General features: G+C 44.8%; 1 long non-coding RNA gene and 1 pseudogene across 1 annotated transcript in view; both read right to left on the reverse strand.

The window, feature by feature from the left end:
* Positions 1-1,410: 1,410 nt before the first annotated feature.
* LOC144806387 (uncharacterized) lies at positions 1,411-4,174 on the reverse strand (annotated as a pseudogene).
* A 166-nt stretch (positions 4,175-4,340) lies between these two features.
* The window catches only part of LOC144806380 (uncharacterized), a 33,042-nt gene continuing 14,787 nt past the window's right edge, over positions 4,341-22,595 (reverse strand). Inside the window, exons 2-3 of the long non-coding RNA XR_013605790.1 lie at positions 7,175-7,246; positions 4,341-5,087 (exon numbers count right to left, since the gene is read on the reverse strand). This is a non-coding gene — a long non-coding RNA (uncharacterized LOC144806380). The remainder of the gene's footprint in view (positions 5,088-7,174; positions 7,247-22,595) is intronic.

Below are 22,595 nucleotides of genomic sequence, written 5' to 3' on the forward strand. Positions count from 1 at the left end.
GGTAAAAACTATTCATCGTATAAAAATGTACACAAAGGATAAGACCTCAGAACCAATTAACAGCAAAGTACATTTCTGTGCTAATGTTGTGGTAAAACCAACAAAATCAGGTAAAAGGAAGAGGAGAAGGGAAAAACAAAAGCAAATCATGATAAGATGGCTAACAACACAGAGAAATTACCTGATCCTACAACAGTAAAGTTACATCACTGCTACACGAGGCCCTCAGGAGGCCCAATGATGTATCAAATCCAGGAAAATTACTTCAAGATATTTGTTGCCGCTCCCCAGCTAAACAGACACATCGGACGAGTGCTCTGGTGTTCGCGCAAGATCATCCAATTCACTCTAATAACAGACCAAGTGCCCGTGTCCACTTTAGAGTTACCACAAAATGACACACCCAGGCCGAGTTGGACACCTCGAAGGCTATTCACAAAGGTACCTTACACCTGTGAGTAATCTGTACGTGCAAGGATGCTCGTAGAGTAACTTTGCTACTTGTATCTATTCACTATTACGATAACGTTACTCAAAAGTGTGGACTTGCACATCTGCACACCCTTAAATAGATGTGGAGCAAAATGTACAAATGTAACTTACTGAAGCATAAATAGAGCATTAGAAAGTGCAGCATAACCAACCACTGGTAATGCCTTCAAAAACTGCGTATACATTCAAAAGAATGTTACAAAATGACCTATATTTTAAAAATAATTATTGCATGAAAAAATATGTTGACCTTTTAATTAATAGTTATTTTAAACTATTAATATAAATAATTTCAATTAATTCTATACATAACTTTTTGTAAGGCAGTTCCACCTCTGAACAGAGTTGCAAAAGGAAATTTAGTAACTATGAGTACATAAAAAAAGAATGATTTTACTTTAGGGGGGATTTTTCATACAAACCTTTGAAAAAAGATGTTTAAAATGAATTAACTTTCAAGTTAATAGTGTTGCATCATTTGTATTTGTTATAAAGTAAATTTACATTCATATTTAACATACAAATATTTTATTTTTTTCAAGTTTGATAAACTTGTATAATGTTCCCTACATTTTTTACACAGGGAGCGCTTCACCCAAGTTGAATATATATAAAGTTATATTTTTTCTAAAGCCTAAATTAAAAGTAAGCAACATTTTTATTATGTATTTATAATTATTCATTGTGAGGTAGAGAATTAATTGTAACAAGTGTAATTAAACCTTACTAAAAATGAATGTTATATCTGAGATATTTTTTGCCATTGAATTTTTTATTTTTTATTTTTAACTAGTTGCAGTTCCAGTGGATGGCCATGTGTCACATTGGACTTACTCCGGCTCTGAGCAGGAGTACATTTATGACTCTTTAGGTACATTACTCCCTAGTGAGTGACTGTCCTTCCCTAAACCCCTCCCTATACTCCTCTTTACTCCTGCCTTACCCCTCCCCTTTATTCATAATTATTTCACATTTCAAAGCCACTTCCCTCTGTCACTCCCACATTTACTACTAAAACTATAGTAACTTGTGCGGAAACTCTGCAGTCAAGGCAGATAACTCCACAAAGAAAAAGATAGGAGAGGCAGAACGACTGCACGTAGTTTGTGAATCGCATTTTCTTGTATTGTAGTCGTCCTATAGTAGTTTCTGAATAGGCCTGATTATCTGTGAGACTCTCTTGGGTGTATCTGATGTGATTGTAAAGCTTGTGAAACTGTCCTCAGCAGATGGGAAGCAGGTTCCATTAGTAGCAAAAAGAACATGGAAAGAGGCAGCCAAAGTGGATCTTTGTAATATGAGGCTGTGTCCCATTGGAACAGAAGTCATTAGAACTATTTAGGGTGGTGCCAAGAATGGTTTGCATATGGTTGGCCTTGTCTTTAGTGGCACAGAGACTGGAGAATGATGTGGCGGGATGTTGCAGAGATTAACTACCAGTCCATCCATCACCTTTAGCTTTTCTCAATGATCAGCCCTATGTGGCACAGAACAGATGTTGGTCCCATAGAGACCTATGACACAGGGACTCCTGCTGCAGCCCCCTGGTGAGGCTCATTAATGCTGGAAACAGTTTGAGGTTACATTCATTCCTGAATCTAGCAGCGTGGCCTCAAAGTTCAGGATCAAATGGCCTTTGTGGGTCAGAGCTCTGCTTATAAACACTCAGGGACCAAAACACACTGAATGTTTACAAAGGAATGAGTTTAATTCAAGCATTTCCATCCCTCGCTGTGTGTTTTTCCCAGTAGACGGTTTGTTGGACAATCAATGGAGCGGTGTCTTTGTGGCTGCTTCATGTAAATGTTTTGTGATGCTGAAAGCTCCTCCTCAGGGTTCACAGTGAGCACCTTTTATTCTCCCACATTGTCTCTCTTATGTAGAAAGATTACAGTTACAACTGAAGTTTTTGTCACATTGAGAGCACGGGTCATTTCTTTTCTCATTGTGTGTTCTCTCTTGTTCAATGAAATTGAATCTCCAGCTGACGCTTCCCAGGCATTCAGAACAATGACAAGGTTTTTTCCAGGTAAGTTCTCGCAGGTTGAGTGAGACAAGATTTCCGACTTTTTCAGCATTCAGAGAGCTAATCAGGTTTTTTCCCAGTGTGAGTTCCCTCGTGGTGAGTGAAAGTTATTTTATGACTGAAGCTTTTCCAGGATTCAGAACACTGATACGGTTTGAGCCCAGTGTGGGTTCTCTCATGTACAGTAAGGTTGGATTTTTGCCTGAAGCTTTTACAGCATTCCGAGCACTGATACAGTTTATACCGAGTGTGGGTTCTTCCATGTGAAGTGAGATTGGATTTGGTTCTGAAGCTTTTACAGCATTCAGAGCACTGATACGGTTTGAGCCCAGTATGGATTCTCTGATGTTGAGTTAAACTGGATTTGTAATAGAAACTGTCTTGGCATTCAGAGCACTGATACGGTTTATACCCAGTGTGGGCTCTTTCATGTACAGTAAGGCTGGATTTATGACTGAAGCTTTTCCAGCATTCAGAGCACTGATAAGGTTTTTGTTCAGTGTGAGTTTGCTGATGTTGAATCAGACCGCCACGAAAACTGAAGCTTTTTTGGCACGTGGAGCACTGATATGGTTTTTGTCCAGTGTGAGTTCTTTCATGTAAAGTGAGATTGGATTTGGTACTGAAGCTTTTACAGCATTCAGAGCACTGATATGGTTTTTGTCCTGTGTGAGTTCTTTCATGCAAAGTGAGATTGGATTTGGTACTGAAGCTTTTACAGCATTCAGAGCACTGATAAGGTTTTTGTTCAGTGTGAGTTCGCTGATGTCGAATCAGACTGCCACGAAAACTGAAGCTTTTTTGGCACGTCGAGCACTGATATGGTTTTTGTCCAGTGTGAGTTTTTTCATGTAAAGTGAGATTGGAGTTGGTACTGAAGCTTTTACAGCATTCAGAGCACTGATACTGATTTTGTCCAGTGTGGGTTCCTTCATGTAAAGTGAGACTGGATTTGCGAGTGAAACTTTTGCAGCATTCAGAGCACTGATAAGGTTTTTGTCCAGTGTGAGTTCTTTCATGTAAAGTGAGATTGGATTTGGTACTGAAGCTTTTATAGCATTCAGAGCACTGATACGGTTTTTGTCCAGTGTGAGTTCTTTCATGTAAAGTGAGATTGGATTTGGTACTGAAGCTTTTACAGCATTCAGAGCACTGATACGGTTTTTGTCCAGTGTGAGTTCTTTCATGTAAAGTGAGATTGGATTTGGTACTGAAGCTTTTACAGCATTCAGAGCACTGATACGGTTTATGCCCAGTGTGGGTTCTTTCATGTACAGTAAGGTTGTATTTGCGAGTGAAGCCATCCTGGCATTCTGCACACTGATAGGGTTTTCGTCCAGAGCTAGTTTTCTCATGTTTAGTGAGGTGGGATTGATGACTAAAGCTGTTCTCACAGTCATTGCTCTTATTCGAGTAGTTTGTTTCTCCAAGTTGGGTTTGTTCCTGGATACATGCCATCTTAAGACTGACTCTGATTTCTGATCATGTACTTGTTTGTTACAACTCAGCATTAACTTCTAAAATACATTTCAGATGCTCTTCTTAACATATGTATTTAACTAATTATAGTTTTTTCCTGGAGATCATTTTCCTACCTTTAAAGGCACCGATCTAACTTGTCTTATAAACTTTCACTGAGGAGCCCCTTGTATTAATTAAGAGGCCCCTCCTGGATTCATTTTCTCCAAGTTATGCCCGGGTGAATTCTATCTAGTTTAATTAGTCTCATTTAGTTATTCTAGTTTATCACATTTGATTTAGGAGTTTTAAAGGCACTGATAAGGTCTTTGGGCTTTAGTGTTTGCTTGTTAAGTATGTTTGTTCATACAAGTAATGGCAGGTAATTAGGGCATGCCAGGGTGGTTTATGAATTATCAATAGTGTAACACTGGCCTCTTTTATACTTTCTGTGCCAGTATATGCTTTTTTTGTTCAGTGGTTAAGACAGGTACATTATCCACTTTGGAAGTTACAGGACAATTTGAAACTACTCGGATCAACCCAAGAGACAGAGTTGGTGGGGGAAAATCTTCCTATATTGGAAATGATAATCCGGCATCTTTGCAGAAACAATATCTAAGAAAGAGCATTTACAATTTGTTTCTTTTAAACAATCTTTAATCTCCTCTGAATCACAGGAGACGGAGTCAAAACCTTGCACTTGTAAATCGGGGATATTAGTCTTTTTGACAGTTCTGTCACATCACAACACGTCTACGGATGCTAATCTGTTGGGGAGGGTTTAAGTCTCCAATGCATTTCTCATAAACCATCAAACAGAATTTACAACACTGAGTTTTCTCAAGTGCTCTGTGTGGGTATCAGTTGTGGCCAATGTTCTCCTTACTCTCAGTTACTGACATTTGGTAAACATTTATGATCATTTTCCTTTAGGGATTTGACAACTTTCACATTCACCAGTTTCTTCCGCTCCAACATCCTCACCATTCCTGGCACATACAATGTGCTTCTTCTCTAGAGCACGAGAATGTTTTAACTTTCCTTGAAATAATCCTTTTCGTTGTGTTTCACTAAATTTAAACCTTTTTTCTGTTCATGTTTCTGTCACCTGTAGAAATGGAGTCAAAAATTGTAAATGAACACAAAGACAAAATATTTGTGACTTTATACTGTGCACAAAGAAAGCATTAACAAAAACAAGATAGGAAATCAGTTTGAGTTGCATTTCTGATAGTGGTGAAACAGTGGTGAAACAGTGTTCAATCACTGTCCAATGTATCTCGTTCACACAGTGTTGTGCCTCAAGGAAATGTGACGCCATTTTTGTGGTCTGTTTTTTGCACCTTACATTGCTTTTATGTTCGTTAATCCTGGTTTTGACAGCACGTGTAGTCATCCCCACATACTCCTTCCAACAAGGACATGTGATCAGATACACGACATTCCTGCTGTTACAGTTTGTAAAAGCCCGTTGGTCCCATTTTGTGCCATTTTGGAACTCGAGAGTGAGACTTTTCAGTATTCTGACAAGCGGCAATCTAAAATTGGAAAAACCCCTGTTTGCCCATAGGAGAGGTAGAAACCTAAAGGATATCTTGGTACATACCAGACCCTGTACCCAGGTGACCCAACAAACGAGACTGCAAGGTCTACATGGGCACCACCCATGCGGTAACTGCAATAACTGTCACCTAACAGAAAAAGGGCCACATCCATCTTTGGGCATTTTCCGGTTTCAATTAAGGGTCAATCAACTACTTGTGGCGATACTATAAAACGGGACAACCTCTTAGCGGATCGACACTTCGTCGGAGCCGCGTTGAGGGGAGGAAGCCAAACAGGCACTGCTGTTACCGTGAGTGTGTGTGTACGTCAGAGGTATTTTTCTGCCAAGATCTGGGTCTACTGTCTCTGATCCTAAAACCTGATTGCTTAAACATCTTATAGGTTGCCACAGTGGGCACGACAGGAGACCCCCAATACCACGCATCAGGCTCATGAGGCTACTAGACCTGTTATCATAAGTAAGCTACATACTTCCTTACAGAATGCCTTCAATTCCTTTTTCCATAGTATGGAACCAGATGATGATCTTCAGACAACATTTAATGTGTGTCCCTGTCTATGTGTTTGTTCATATTTTTACTCTTATAGGGTTCCTGGACCGCATTTTGGTTCCTTGTTTCCCTGCTGTGTAATTACACTTTTTTTGAACATATTCTACATCTTGGTTTATTGTGACCTTTTGTTCATTTACAGGTTCAAAACACGCCAATTGGGCGCAACGAACTTTAATAAAAGAGATAGGTAAATTTTCACCTAAGTTTATTTTTGTAGAGCACACTTTTACATCTACATCCATGTGAGTAAGGTGAGGATACCTAGTGCACATCCTTGTCCTGAAGAAGGAGTTTTTACTCTGAAACATGTCGACGACGCACTTGTGAGGTTATCTTACCCTAATTAACAAAGACAAACCTCCCTTGCACTTTTTAACGATACCAGCCGGGGACTGAATAAAGTTTTTTAGAAACCCATGAGCCAGGTATTTTTTAATATTTCACTTTTCACCCCACCACTCACATTATATCACCCTCACACACACCAACACATAGTTCACTCATAAGTGCTCCTACGTAGTCGTGAGTCGCAGCACGCCGCATTCCGTAGAGGTTTGCGAAGACCCCAATGATGAAGCATGACACCAAGGGGCCTTTTGGTGTGTGAGGGGTATTTAAACAACACTGGTTGCTCCCCACCACTGTAGGGGTCACCAAACCCATCTTAGTGGATTCCTTTTGTTTATGCATTTTGCTTGTAGTAGACAGGACAAAAAAGGGAAGGATGGGAGGACGCCAAGAGATGGAAGTTAGATCCAGAGAGAAAATACGCAGAAAGAACAGACAGAGGGAGGATGGTATCATGTGGTCTGGAAGAGGAGACAGATGTGCCAATTGTTAAGGAACTGGTGGGTAAAACTGACCTAAAATGAACTGGACCTGCACTACACCCAAGCATGTACCAGGAGGAATGTGGATCCATCAGGTGATTATCAGAAGTTTGATAACAACAAGAATAGTGCACAGAGGGAGTCAAATGTTGAAGCTGAAGAGACAAAAAAAACAGAGATCAAGAAAGGGAATAGAGAAAGAAGAAACAGGGGAAAAGGAAACGTAGAGTTATAGGAATCCTTACCTGACAGTTATATTATATTTTGTTCTTCCGAGGGTGGCACCCACGCTGCACTGCCTGCTCATCCCAGAATACCTTGAAAGGAAGTAAAGAAATGGTTTTGCATCAGACGACAATCACACTTCATCCCATTTTACAAATAACCGTCCTGAATTTACAAAACAAAAGAATCTCTTGTTCTCTGGATGCCATTGTCAAGCAACTCTGGTTATGAATACATATTTTTTTTTTGGGTTCAAGAGCCATGATCCTTTGCTGGAAAAGGTCTCTGTGAATATAGAGTGAACCCACAGTCTCAGAGAACAAACCCTCACAACCCGGTCCACGTCTTCATAACCCCCATCTTTCCATTTACAGACCATGAAACTTGCAAATCAAAACAATCTGGTTTACAAAGGTATGTTAAAGTCCTTGTACATAATTCTGCCCACCATTCATAAATCAGTGAACCAGACTCTTAGATTTAAACAAACCATGCTCTCTGGGCAACAGTAATTCAAGCTCAAGCTGATGCAGAGTTTGAATGCTGAGCAATGGAAGCAACAAAGCATCAACGTGTTGGTGCTTTTTATCTATAACTTATCTGAAGGGATGATGCGGGGGGTCAGCATAAATAAATCCTTCACGAGACAAAACTTGGAACATTGAAATGTTGAGACCTCCATTGAAGACAATGGAGCAGCAGCAGCCTATTCAACCTGATATAGGCCCGCTGCTCTCAACATTACAATGTCCTTATACACAGCCTCTGCCTCTCTGAAATATATGGTTTGGGCAGGAGAAGGCAGAAGATAGAGCCTGCAGCGGGGCACACAGGAGCCTCCCCCCTTCCTCCTCTCATAGCTCGTAGTGTCACTGGTATCTAAGAAGGAAGAGGGGGGGGGTTCTGCTCATCTCCTGCATCTCCCCGGCTCAACTGAATGATGAAAACAGTTTAGCCGAGCCCAGGCAGAACCAGGGTCTGACTTCAGCCTCCTTTCACAACTATTGCTGTGACTGTTCAACATTTCACCCCTGTGGTCCTGCATGCGGCTGTTAACTGTTTCACATTCACAGCAACAACTGTGAAACAAAGGTTTCGGAGTACCGGAGGTGTTCCGACCCCCTCGGTCTCTGGGACACCGTTGTTTTATTAATTAACACATTATGCCCTCATGGGGCAAACAGTGTAATGACCTTATAGTCAGCCGTAGCAGGCAAAACTGCTCATTAAAGGACCGTTCCCTTGGTAAAGGCACTTGCATTTAGCTTTGGAGTTACAACAAGCAGTAAGGTCATATTAAAGATTTAAAGTAATGGTTACTTAGTCAGAGAAATAATCATCTTAATATTTGCAGACTCTGATATAACTCAAGATGTAAAGTCAATAGGCAGACCACCACAACAAATGTGTGCTAAGAAATAAGAAAACCTTTTTCTATAATATCAAATAGCAAACTGACATAGAATCTGCTTAGTTCAAAATCAAGGAAAAGTTCTTACGTACAAAATCAGTAAGAGGACTGACATGTAGTCTGCATTTTGGAAAAGGGTAAAATAAAACAATTGCAACAAATATCCCAAAACAGTACATTTTATAAGTTTTTAGACAGAGAGAACACATTATTGACATGGTTCATGATGAGGTAAAAATGACAACAACTAATGAATGTTCATGAAAACATAGCACAACAAAATGTAATTTAATAAAACACACCTACAAAATGAATAATTAATTATGACTCTTCACCTTAAAGCAGGAGATTGGCATTGGATCTTGCATGTTCTACCAACCAATACAGCAACATGGGACAACACTAGTATTAATTCTTCTCAGGTCCTTTACTATCCTCCTTTTTCTACCTGTTTATTTAATTCCCGTGATAGTAGAGTTACATGGGCTCCATATCTCTTCTTTTAGAATGCTTTGCTTAAAAATGTTATCAATGACAGGTATATGCCCTCCTCTGCTTCACGTGTATGGTTGTACTGAGGAGTGTGTGGACACACTGCATTCGGTTTCACTGCGATTTAAGCTGGCTCTGCACTTTCAATCAATTCACATTTTTTTCCTGTAAAATTCCAAGCCTCTTGATTTACTGTCTAAATCTGGAGGTAAATACTCTTATGTAAAGCCTGGAAACAAATTAACTCTTGAGTTGCCGAATGTAATTTAGAGCCTTCACGTTGTGTTTGAATACCAAACACCATCCGGTGTACAGTAAATTGCTCAAGTCAATTTACACGGTTATTCCCTAACAAGTTTCTGGCCATTCATCATTGACCCAATTTGTACGGGAACATTTGCTGACAGCTCATCAGTTGTTTATTAGAAATGCAACTTGGACTCCTTTCCCAAGAGGGATGGGTTGGGAGCTCCTGTCAGTCTGACTGTGGAACGGGTAGCACATTTAATGATTAAAAGTGATGCTGGGCGTGGCTTGGCGGCGGCTGTAATGGCCGCCTCATCCCGGAGCTCCGCCGGCCCGAGCCCTCAGCCTCGATCCAGCTGGACATAATCCGCTGCTTCGCGCGGATGACCAGTGTCCACAAGTTCCCCTGACCCCGCCGCGCACAGCGGTCTGCCTCCGGCTCCTCTACGTCTCGCCGGCACCGAGATATGGCTCCCGCCAGAGCGGGCCGGGAGAGGCCCCGGAACGTGCCTGCATCGCGGCCGGCGTGCCGCGCAACGAGAGGCCCCGGCTTGAGGCCTAGTCTTGGTGGGGACGAACTTAGCCCTGCGGCGGGCGCCCGGCCTCTGCTTCACGGAGCGCGCTGGGGGGAGGCCGCATGGGCCGCAGACCTTCGGCCCGGAGCCGATAAGACCCCTGGCTGGACACTCTTGCCACGTGAGGGGGCGGCGTGCAGGGAACTGCGGCCCCACCTTGCGGCCAGTCTACCAGTGGCCGACTTCGCCCACCGGGGCGCGCCCGACATCCTTCACGTGGCGCCCTGTAAGGGCAGGACATTTTGGGCCGAGGGGCCCCCGGTGAAGTGTCGGCGGACCTGAGACTGCGGTGCATGGGCCTGAGGAGGTGGCGGAGGCCTGGTGCAGCGCCAGAGATACTGTGTAAGTGGCGAGCTGGCCTGGGGGAGTGACTGGGACCCTGCGGAGCCCCGGCCCGATGATCGTGTTGCCTCTGCCGCGGCAGTGGTGGTTCCGCCTCTGCCTGTGGTCCACTGAGGTGCCATATGGCTGGGTAGTATGGCCCCTGGTGTCCACGCCGATCGCCTCACACTGCCTGAACTTTGAGGCGCTCCCTAATACCACTGACCTATTCTATCCGCCCTGGTGATCCTCTCCTGACCGTCGGCCCAGTTGGGGGGCTAGAAACTGGAGGGACGAGCACAGAGTGCTTCCATTTTACCAGCTATTGCATTGCGTGCCGGCGACCCACTGTGACGACAGAACACCGCCCCGGCCCACGGGTCTGCTTCTCGATGCCAGCTTCAACATGAGGCCTAAGCAGGGTCCGCCCGCACAATCGAACAATCTCGATAAATACACAGTACAGAGGGGTACGCCGTGGACCGAGGTACCGGCGAGCGGCCAGCAGAGTCCAAAGGAACCATCGCTGGCCAGTATTATGATGGCTATTCAGGCACTGGGCACCACCCTTGAAACTAAAATCGACAAGATGGCCATAGAGGTGAACCTTCTCCGGACTGACCTCAATGAAACCTCGGAAAAGACAAAGGCTAATGAGACCGACATTGCGGACCTGCGGGCGTCTACGAAGCATCTGGAAAAGAGAGTCAATGATTTGGTCCATCAACACCGTCAGATGACGATACGACTGGACGACCAGGAAGGGAGGGCCAGAAGAAGTAACGTACGCCTGGTTGGAGTTCCGGAGGACCTCGAGGGGCCCAGTGTGGAGCTGTTCGTTGAGGATTTAATCCTTAAGCACCTCAAGCCAAAACGTTTGTCTAAAATCTTTACCGTCGAGCGCGCGCACCGGGCGCCCATCCCCAAACCTAAACCGGGAGCGCCACTGAGGAAAATTATTGCTAAAATCCTCAACTACAGAGACAGAGACGCTGTCCTTCAGGCGTCCAGACAATCTGGGGATCTACTCTACGAGAACGCCGTAATTCGATTCTTTCCCGACTTCACCCTCCAGGTCCAGCGCGAGAGGAGGTCTTTTGCGGGTGTGAAAGGGGCACTCCGAGAAAAAGGTATCAAATACATGATGTTCTTCCCCGCCAAACTCAAGGTTCTCATGGGAGGAAAGTCCTTTTTCTTCATGTCGCCATCGGAGGTGCAGGAATGGATCGACAAGGAGGTGGCCGTGACGGGCGAGGGTGCGGAGGCCCAGAACTGGAGAGACACTCAGACCGCATCTCTGGGCTCAGCGGCCGGGGGATCTAAACGAGATGGCCAAAGTCAACGCTCCTGGAGATCCCGCTCCGCAAGTCCGACCTGAACGACACAGCAGAGGGACGCCCGAAGACGGCCTTCGCGAGACTCACAGAGCCGATAAGTGTCACTTTAATGTATTGATCTGTTGCCTTTGACTCTTAGATTCTGACCCAGGGGGTTAGTTGCCCATATGACATCATAACCAAACATAGACACTGGAATTCCGAGTTGCAGGACTTATGAACTACCTCACTTCGAGGTTGGGGGGGGGCACGGGTGGCGGGTGTGGCCGGGCCAATGCACGCTTCACGTGACAGGTCCATCTGAGGGGAGGGTGGATTGTTCATTGTTGGAGGTTCCTCTTTGGGGAGTGTCTCTGGGCGAAAGGCACTCTGCTAATTGGGGATGTGGGTAGTTCTAAACCCGCAGACCAGGGCGGCAGGGAGGGGGGATGGTGCTCTGGGTGTTGGGGATGTGGGTGGGAAGGGCTGGGGGGGTCGGGAACAGTTTGGTAACGCTGGGCTCCACCAATGCTGTAATGATCAATGTTTGTATTGAACATGAATGTTGGGGAGGTAGCTGGGAGGGTGGGGGAGTTGGGAAGGTTTTACGATCATGTGTAGTTCGCAATGTCATAATCGACCCGGGCGCCAGAATGCAGGAACAAGTCATGTCACACAGCAACGGTTATAGCTAGGAGATGGGAAAAAAGCCTCAAAGTTCTGAGCTGGAACGTCAACGGGCTAGGAGACAGACTCAAGCGCACCATAGTCCTGAGATTCATTAAAAGGTACCAGCCGGACGCAGTCCTGCTGCAGGAAACACACCTCATGGGGAACACATCCTCAATACGTGGGGGTACACCCTTGCAGCTCACTCCGGCTTCACCTCAGGCTCCAGGGGTGTAGGGATCCTGTTGCGTCGCTCACTGCCCCTTCACATAGATCACACTGAGTCAGACCCTCAGGGCCGCTTTGCAGTGGTGTCCGGCAGATGGGAAGGTTACCACCTGAACCTGCTCTCTGTATACATCCCACCTGGCCTCCAGACTCAAGCATACACAGATCGGGGCAAACTGCTTCTCTCCCTCCCTGATGGTCAATTGGTAATGGGAGGAGATTATAATGCTGTAGTGTCGGGGACCCTGGACAGACACCCCCCCCCGAGACATACCACAGGGGCAGAAGTGGCTGGCGGACTTCTTGGAAGCCTTTGGGCTCACAGACTTCTGGCGGCTACTGCACCCAGCGGATACTCACTTCACCTTCTTTTCCGTGCCACATCGCTCATTCTCCCGCCTTGACTACATCCTCACTCTACTACAACACGACACAACGGTACGAGAAGCCACGCACCTCACCCGTGGCATATCTGACCACTCGCCGGTTATTACCCATATAACGTTCGGGACTCGGCGTGAGTGCTGCGTCGCACCAATAAGCGCTTGGCACTTAAAGAATGAGGAGACTAGTAGGAAGCTATCTAAGTCAATTACCCAATACTTTGACGATAACGTAGGGAAGGTGGATTCCCCTGTCACCCTGTGGGAGGCCATTAAAACCGTGATCAGGGGGGAGGCGTTGTCGGCCATCGCAGGTAAGAGAAAAGATAAAGAATAGCAGGTTGCCGCAGTGGAAGCAGATCTGGCGGTGTTAGAGAGGGAAGCGTGTGAAACTGGGGCGACTGACGTACAACATCGACTGCAGCTAAAAACAACGGAATATAGGGAACTAGTTACACAGGAAGCTAAAACAGCAGCCATACATAAGATGGGAAGGTTATAAGACCAGGGCGACAAAGCTGGGAAACTTATAGCATGGCTCGATAAAAAACAACAGGCCAATAAAGTAGTGCCGGAAATACAAACTGCCTCAGGGACTGTTGTAACTGAACCCCGGGAGATAGTGGCCGAATTTGCATGACACTATAAAGAGGTTTACAGCCGGGAGTCCGACCGCCCAGAGGAGGACTCGGTAGCCCTCCTTACAGATATCCGACTGCCTTGTCTGTCGGAGGAAGACCGAGAAACCCTTGAGAGCCCACTCGAGGTCACTGAGCTTCAACGCGCTATAGCCGACCTCCGCCCGGGAAAAGCCCTGGGACCCAATGGCCTCCCAATAGAGCTCTACAAGCTAAAGCCGGATGCCCTCAGTAACCACCTAAAACACATGTTCGAAAAAAGTAAAGAGGCGGGACTGTTGCCACGAGACCAGCGCCTAGCAACTATAGTGGCAATACCTAAAGAGGGGAAACCTAGAGAGTCCTGTGCCTCATATTGACCAATCTCGCTGCTCAACGCGGAGCCCAAAATGTTGGCCAAAACACTGGCAAATCGACTTCAATCGGTCCTGCCTATCCTGGTCCATCCGGATCAATCAGGGTTCATGCCCCACCGCAACACCGCACTCAACATTTGACGTCTTAATGGGGTACTCGGGCAACGACATAGGTTGCAAGAAGATGCAGTGGTGGTCTCTCTTGACGCCACTATGGCATTTGACACCCTAGAGTGGCCTACATGATCGCGGTACTTCGTAAATTGGGCTTTGGGCCGAATTTTATATCCTGGATCCGTCTCCTTAACACTGAACCGCTAGCCCAGGTGGTGGTAAATGGTAAGGCGTCCGAGGTCTTCACCCTTGAGAGAGGGACTAGACAGGGCTGCCCTCTCTCTCCCCTCCTATTCGCGCTTTCCCTTGAACCACTCGCGGCCTGGATAAGGCAGGACGTCTACCTCAAAGGGATAGCATGGACGGAGGGATGGGAGGACAAGATCTCCCTATACGCTGACGATATCCTTCTGTACCTCTCCAGACCGCGTAGATCTGTCATGGCGGCGCTTGATATCTTCACGAGCTTCGGACGAAACTCCGGATTTCGGATAAACTTGAGAAAATCCCACCTTTACGTACTCCACGGGGACCCCCCAAGGCTCCCTGCCACTTGTCCCATAACAATGGTGGAGGACGGCTTCAAATATCTAGGAGTCTTTGTCTCCACAGACAAGACTCTACTGTACGAAAGAAATCTACTGACACCTCTAAGACGGCTCCAACGCGACGTTAAATCCTGGCGGCAACTTCCATTGTCATTGCTGGGCCGAGCGGCCCTTTTTAAAATGATGGCGCTGCCAAGATTTCTCTACGCTTTAAAGAACTATCCAGACCTAGTACCCAACTCGTATTTTGTAGCAGTTGAAGCGGCGCAGCGTGACCGCCTATGGGCAGGGGCGCCTAGAATCGCATTGCGCAAACTCACACTGGGGTGGTACGACGGTGGAATCGCCCTCCCTGACATCCGCAAATATTACTGGGCCGCCCACCTCTCAGCGATCAACCAAGGTACATACAGTGACGGGAACGACCCCGGGTACGGGATGGACAGATGGCTACTTCCTGGGGGGAATTATGAGGTCGCACTCTACTCCAAGCCGGGTAAACACCAACTCACAGGACCAACTAAACACTCAGTACAGATATGGCACATTGCTCAGCGGAAACTAGGGTGGTCAGATGTCCTTACTATGTAAACTCCACTATGGGCCTCCGAAAAACTTGGCAACTTGGGGCACACCAAGGGGTTCCGTAACTGGGACCTGATAGGAATATCACAAATCAGAGACATCTGGGGCCCTAAAGGAATCCACACGTTTGCCCACTTGCAGGACACATACGACCTAGCTCAGACCGAACACTTCAGGTACATGCAAGTGCGACATTCTCTGCAGGCGAACATTCCACCAGAGACTAAACTGCCTCAGACCTCCCCACTCGAAGACAGATTACTGGATGGACACATTACAGACCACGCCATCTCTCTCACATACAAAAAGCTAATCAACAACCCCCCGACACGCTCCTTCCCCTAAAAGAGAAATGGGTTGCTGACGGGCTGGAGATAGATGAGGAAGAATGGATGTATGCTCTTGCCTCCCCTAGGGAGGTGGCGATTTCGGCCCGATTGCGATTAATCCAACTGAAAATTCTTCACAGAGTGTATATCTCATGTACTAGGCTACGGGGAGGTGAGGAGAAGGGCTCTGCAGAAGGGGATGTAGAGGGACAGGAACCTTCTTCCATATACTGTGGGACTGTCCGAAGGTGCAAAGATACTGGAGACGAGTGGTGCAGTGTATGCGGGAGGTATGGGAAGTAGAGATCCGTTTGGAGGCTAAGAGATGTCTCCTGAACATTTGGGAGCCCACGGACCTGCCTCCAAAGGGGAAAATCTGGGTGACACGTTGGCAGATGGTGGCGAAGAGAAACATTGCTAGACTGTGGGGAGCCCCAAATCCACCAAAACTGACAGACTGGCAAAGCGACATGGATTGGTGCATGCTGCAAGAAAAGACTGTATATACAGCGAGAGGATGCCCCCGCAAATGGGGAGAGGTATGGTCAAGCTGGAATGACTTTAGGGGAAACATATGTGAGCCTCCTCATGTCCCACAGACCGGCTCGGAAGACATGGACTAAACTGTTTTTATTGTTGCTATAAATGTGAGTAATGTATAAATTTCGGATGTATTCCTGGTGCTGTAACGGGCTCAAGCTGAACGTAACTTACTGACCGTGTTTGTTTCATTACTCAATAAAAAATAAATAAAAAAAATAAAAAAAAGTGATGCTGGATTCCCATTTACTTCTTCTACAAAAGGGCCACTCTGGGTGACCTCTAGGACTGCACCAAGCATGCAATCCTTCTCCCGTCTCAGGCGCTGTCATTGTGTCTGATTCAGTCCACTAGAAACTCCTAGTGTAGATGCAAGTTATGGAAAATCCTTATTAATCACTAAAGGATTTTGTTGAAATCCTGAATTCTATGTCAGGAAGCGGAGGCGAGGATTATGCATGTCATTTCTTCATTTTATTAACAGCAAGTTAGAAGAAACAGAAAAAACACAGGCTGCCAACTACATATCCCATGAGGCACAACAGTAACCATGGGAGCCAGTCCACCAATCATAGTCCAGCCGAATACATAAAGCAGCTCCCTCGATGAAGTCCGTCCTCTTTCTTCATTGCTGCCCTCAGTTAAGTCCCTTTGCATATTCTTAACTGCGTATTTGGGACTTGCGGGGGCAGTTTCCTTGTGTGACAGCTTTTATTTATATTGTATTGCTTGCGGGTTTCTCCCGCTGTGTAGCTGACGCGGTAGGCTTGTCTTGAGCGTCTCTGTTTAGCCAGTGCGCCGTGCGGTGCTGTCTTTCCATAGACGCACGGCCGGTGCTTCAGCTTCACCACAGCGTTCTTCGCGCACGTGTGGTGAAACACTCCGAGGCTTCTGGTGCTTCGTCTGTTGTGTTGCTCTGCCGCCCCCCCCCACCCCCCCCCACCCCAGCACTGACACCGCATGGCGGTCTATTTTACGGGCTTTGCCCTTTAATAATAAGCGTGGCCTGGTTGTATTAAAAAAAAAAAGTTTGAATATATGTGAAAGTCTTCACAGCCACTTCTGTAGTACATTGAAGTCTAACATTTTGGTTACTCACCTGTTTCTAGAGGCACTCGTGTTGGGGGGAGCCTTTTATAATTTAGTTGGGTGTATCTGTTTATGGGTGCCCGGCCCTCATTAAATATGCAGTCACCTTCTGACCATGACTATGTATCAGCTCACTCTGCTGAGGTGCAGCCCCCCCAGGCACGCACTCCTGCAGAGGTTGACAAGCTCCTTTCTTCGGCCAATGCCCAGGCGCTTGCCCCTCTGCAGGACAGCTTTAACAAATTGTCTGCGCATGTGTTCAAGACTGGTTCTGGTGTTGTGAATTGATCTAGGACCCTAATTAAATATTCCCGATTCATGACCTTATGTGGTTATAACAAAACATATCCTTATAAAGGCATAAGAATCATGTCCATATTTAGTCATAACCAATGCAGTACTAATACGGCAAGGCTACTCCCATGGATTCCTAGAAAGTACAACGTGTTCTTTAAACAAATCCAAGCCTCCAGCAGACCGGGAATTCCCCCTGCTTTTGTCTTGATTTGCGCAAGAACTCCTGGAGTCCAGAACATACTGTTAGTTCTTAGTGACGTCTTATGTCAAACCTTACATCAAACACGCCACCTTCCAGGTATAAATATACCAACGTTGCCGTAAGCAAATACACGGTGGTGGTTTGGAGCGGAGCGGCTATCTACTTGCCCGAAGCCCAGCTGATGCGAGAGCCGAAGGAAGCCGACCCTCCCATTGACGCACTGAGAGAGACGCGGTCTTTTCTCCTGCCGAGAAATCCAGCTCCGGTGTTTCCAGTCACCCTTGCGGGTTACTGGGAGATCGAGTCCTGAGAGAGAGATACAAGACCTCCTTCATTCTAAAAACCAAGGTACGGAGCTGACTAAAACCTTAAGAGAATTCTTGATTCAGATTCTTGGCAAAACAACCAACTTAACTTAAACTGCTACTCACTTACTCCTTCCCACGTATTAGGCTTAGGTCAGATGCACCGGGGTAGGCGTATATTAGAAGCACCAGTTGAGTACGTTAGTCAATGTTTTTATGTATTTATATATTTTAACCATTTTAAAGTATCATATGGCTAAGAAACCTTATCAATGCTTTTACAGTATTATTTCATAATACTCCTTTTACTGTACGCAATTTACTTCATGATAAGTATTGCAACTGTGGCAATTCATTTCTCTTGCATGAGAAAGAAGACTGCTCAATAAATAACAACTTTTATTGAAAACGCCCGTCTCTCTATTTCTCTGCACTCTGGTGAAACTAAAGCATGCACGATTGACTGAGTGAAATAGTTGTCTATTGTTTTCACACGACTCTGGAGATACACTCTTATTCTGAGGGAGCAAAGTTGTCATGTTTATACGGTTGTCAGAAACTAACCCCTTCTTGTCTATTCAGGGAAGTTAACACCTCCTTGTTCACTCGAGAAAGTTTCTAGTGACCTCTGAGCTAGCTGGCAAAATTAATTAAGTTTAATACAGTCAGTAGAGACCTAGATAACCTCAGTCCTACTTCTAAACTGCTGTCTATATTATTCCAATGCGCAGAGTCTATTGGGAAAATAGGAACTACACTACATGGCGCCCAACGTTTGGTAAGGCGATGATCTAACGCAAGCCGCAAGACGCTAGAGTAACTCAGTCGTGCTTTTCACACAGACCCCTTTTTCCCGTAAAAAACTCCAATAGACGTCTGGAGTGGGTAAAAGGTTAAGATACGCCGAAACATAGTAGGATGAGAATCCTATGTATTAGTTTTTGGTTTAGTCAACGTTGAAGGATACAGTGTTCCAAAATAGTGTGCACCTAATCTTGGTTTCCCTTGAAACTTGTTCTGCATAAAAGAAAAAGAAAAAACTTTCTGTCACAAAAAATGCCAGAAAGTGATGAAGAAAGAGAAGCTGCTTTAGCAACTCAACTATTAACTGAGGACACAAGTCTTCAAGATGAAGACCCGAATGCTATAATCATTCCGGTCAATGTAAGAAGAACCATAACTATTAAACTCATAGAAAATGGACTATCATCAAGAGGTGTTACAGTCATATTCGTGGTAGAGGCCCATGAATATCGGCAGACAGAGGTATTCTATTCATGGATACACTTTCCAGCAGCACACGCTGTAACACAAGTCTTCCACTATTACAAAATAGAGGAACCTCCGGATGAATACGCTCCTTTCGAGGACGTTGAAATCCCACTAACTTACCAAGAGCACCTGCTCTGGTTTAATGGCGCCCTAAAACATCAAAATCACATCACCAGGCTCGGTCCACTAGATAGACCAGGAGCCACGTGGCCGGTTCTAGCCAGCTACACACCACATCCTGACATTGAAAAGATGTCAGACCGAGAGCATTTAGCACAGCTAAAACTGCTAATTAAAATACATAGACAATTGGTCCAATATGTAATGCGGACTTCAACAGTCCAACCAGCAATAACAATTCCACAGACCACCCCTCAGCAGGGGAACATAAATAAGATAACTCCACAAAATATACAATCAGCAATTGGCAAAATTCCCGCAAAACTGGAACAGATTCCATTCTGGTTAGCTCAGAAAATTACTCAAATAGAGGCAGTATTTCCTGATACTACACCTTATGAGAAACACAGAATTCTGACTATCTGCCTTCCAATGGGGATCGCACCACATGTGGAGGACTGTGACACTTGGGGCACAGTCTTTGCTTCAATTTACACAAAAACACATGGTGTTCCGTCTATGGTGGTTATACCAGACGTACTAAGCCAAATTCAAAATGAATACGGTCCAGAGCCTGCTTTAAATCTAGGTATGAAATTACTGAAAGACTTTAAGCAAGTCTCGGCTATACTACTAGCCAACATAAAAGGAGAAGCAGCATCTGTGGCGATCCGCCAGACATTTAAAGAAACACATATAGCAGAACAACCATTTGAACTTGCCAGAATCATAGAAAAATCCTATGAAGAATTAGGTAGAGATAGTTTGGGTGGGAAACCAGTAAACCCCCAACTAACTGGCAATCCTGAAAAAAGATTTATTAAAAATAATCTCAACACTCCAAACAAGAGTTGGGAGGGTAATAAACAATCCACTCCCAGAGAAAAACGATTCCAGTCCAGAGGAAAGTCTCCTCAACGAAGAGATAGATCTATAGAACGAGAAGGCAAGTCTCCCCAGAGGGAGCCCTCTGAGAAAAGATACAACCTTAGGAATAGGAATAATTTTAAAAAACCGGACAGATATCAAGACACTGATACATGTCCCTCTCAATCTTTTCAGACTTCCTCACAGAAATCGGAAAGAAGAGGACGGTCAGAACAGAAGAAGAGCACGTCAAGTCCAAAGACAAGGAACCTGCTCATCAAAGTAAAAAATTACAATTTCCAAAGAAGAAGGTAGCTAGTGTTAAAATAAAACATGCCGAGGATTCTAAGGGCACAACTGAAAAACGGAGAGTTGACCCAGACAATGCTAGACAGCGCAGCAGAAGTGACCATAGCTCGCAAGATCCTGATGAATCTTCTGGAGACAGTGAACACGAATGAATACATTCAAGTGGAAACTGCAGACACCAGAGTTAGAAAACCCCATAAGTTATACGAAATAACATTACGTATAGAGGGGGACAAAACTAGGAAAGTAAGGGGTCTCTTTTGGGATAACCTTTCGAAAGGCTATGACATCCTGTTAGCTGAGAAAGACTGGCCACGAGTTTGTCAGGGAGTGCCCTCATGGCGAAGAAATAATTATGCCTGCCTTCTCAAATAACATTCCAATTCATAAAAAATACACATTGGCAAGAAAATGGGCAGTGGTACAAGCTCCTGCATTATATAAAAATCATGTAGAATGGGATGAGGATTCTCCTCACCATAAAATCCAGTTAAAAAATCAACCAACTGCACAAAGGCAGTATCCTCTTAAGCAAGAAGCTAAAAAACAAGTCAGGGAGATCTTAGATCAACTTGAATATCAGGGGGTGATTGAAACATGCACCTCGCAAATGAACAATCCTTTGTTTCCTGTCTCCAAGCCAGACGATTCATATCGTCTAGTTTTGGACTACAGACACCTTAACTCATGTTGCAAAACATTTGCAGAACAAAACTCACACAGTGCAGCACTAATGAATAACATCGTGCGCAAAAAATATAAGACGACATTAGATATCTCGAATGGCTTCTTTTGTCAAAACATTGCACCTGAAAGCAGGTATTTGACCGCTTTCTCAACAATGGGGTCGCAAAAACAATTCTGTCGACTCCCACAGGGATTCAAGAATAGCTCAGGATTATTCTCAGCCAGGGTAACAGAGTTACTACAAATATATGATGATGAAGCATTGTCATATGTCGATGACATCTATCTTACAGACGACGACCTGGAGACTCACTTGAAAAGAGTGAACACCGTTATACTTGGGTTCGCAGCTGAAGGGTACAAATTCAACTTTAAGAAGTCTCGAATTGCCCATCTAACTGTCCTGTTTTTAGGATATGAATTATCAAGTGAAGGCAAAAGCCTAGCAGACAACTTCTTAGAGAAGTGTGCTGTACTCCAAGCTCCAAAAACGCTGAAGAATCAATACTAGGTTTTCTGAATTTCGGAAGAACATACATTCTAAATTATGCAGAGAGGGTTAAACCTCTCTACGAATTAATAAAACCTGATTTCAAACAAAATAATTGGACTAAAAAACACACAGAAATCTTAAGATCATTACAAACAGACATTTTAACAAAAACAAAACTGCAAACACGCGAAAACATACGCAACCTTGTAATCCAAGTCATCCCAGGAAGATGCGGATTCACGTACCTGACCTCTAATGAGGGAGAAATGGTACCAATAGCTTACAAATCACATTTGTACACACAAGCGGAAATGAAATTCAGTTCTACTGAAAAAATTCTAACTGCGGTTCAAACTGCTGTTGCAAATGAAAGAGCACTAGTCCAAGGGAGAACATATCTTTTTTAACAGCAGAATCAGCCCTTGAGGCATTAACAAGCCCACACAATCTAAATGCTGTGGCATTAGATCCAAAATGGATACAATGGGAAAATTATCTTGCTGCAGAAGACGTGAAACACTATTTTGATCCGAAAATGAAAAAACTAGAACATCTAGAATATGAACAGGAATATCCTCTGCCAATCGAAATTCTGCCTCTAGAACAGTATTCCTGTGTAATCTACACAGACAGATTTGCACAACAATAAGTTGTGGACAAACAACTTTACTATCACGCGTGCGCGATTGTTAAAGGTCGCTGGCGCTTAGGTAAAATTAGACCAATGATCACCAAAACTGAATCACTCAGAAACTGTACAGCTCAGCGAGCTGAAATAAAATCTTTAAAGATGGCGCTTGAAAATGCCGTTCGCGAATTCCCGACACTAATATAGTGTGATTCGCATTTCTGCGTCAGGTCTTACAATAATGACATGCAGACATGGATCAAGAACGGTTACAAAGATGACACAGGTGCCACAATAAAACATAAAAAGCTTTGGGAACAAGTAGTTCTTTTACAGAAAGAACTACAAAAGACTCACGTGATACATACACTGAGTCATCAATGTGATGGCGTTCACGTTGCAGGGAATTCATTGGCTGATA

The sequence above is a fragment of the Lissotriton helveticus genome (assembly GCF_964261635.1).
Source record: "Lissotriton helveticus chromosome 1_1 unlocalized genomic scaffold, aLisHel1.1 SUPER_1_unloc_67, whole genome shotgun sequence".
NCBI classification, from domain to species: Eukaryota; Metazoa; Chordata; class Amphibia; order Caudata; family Salamandridae; genus Lissotriton; species Lissotriton helveticus.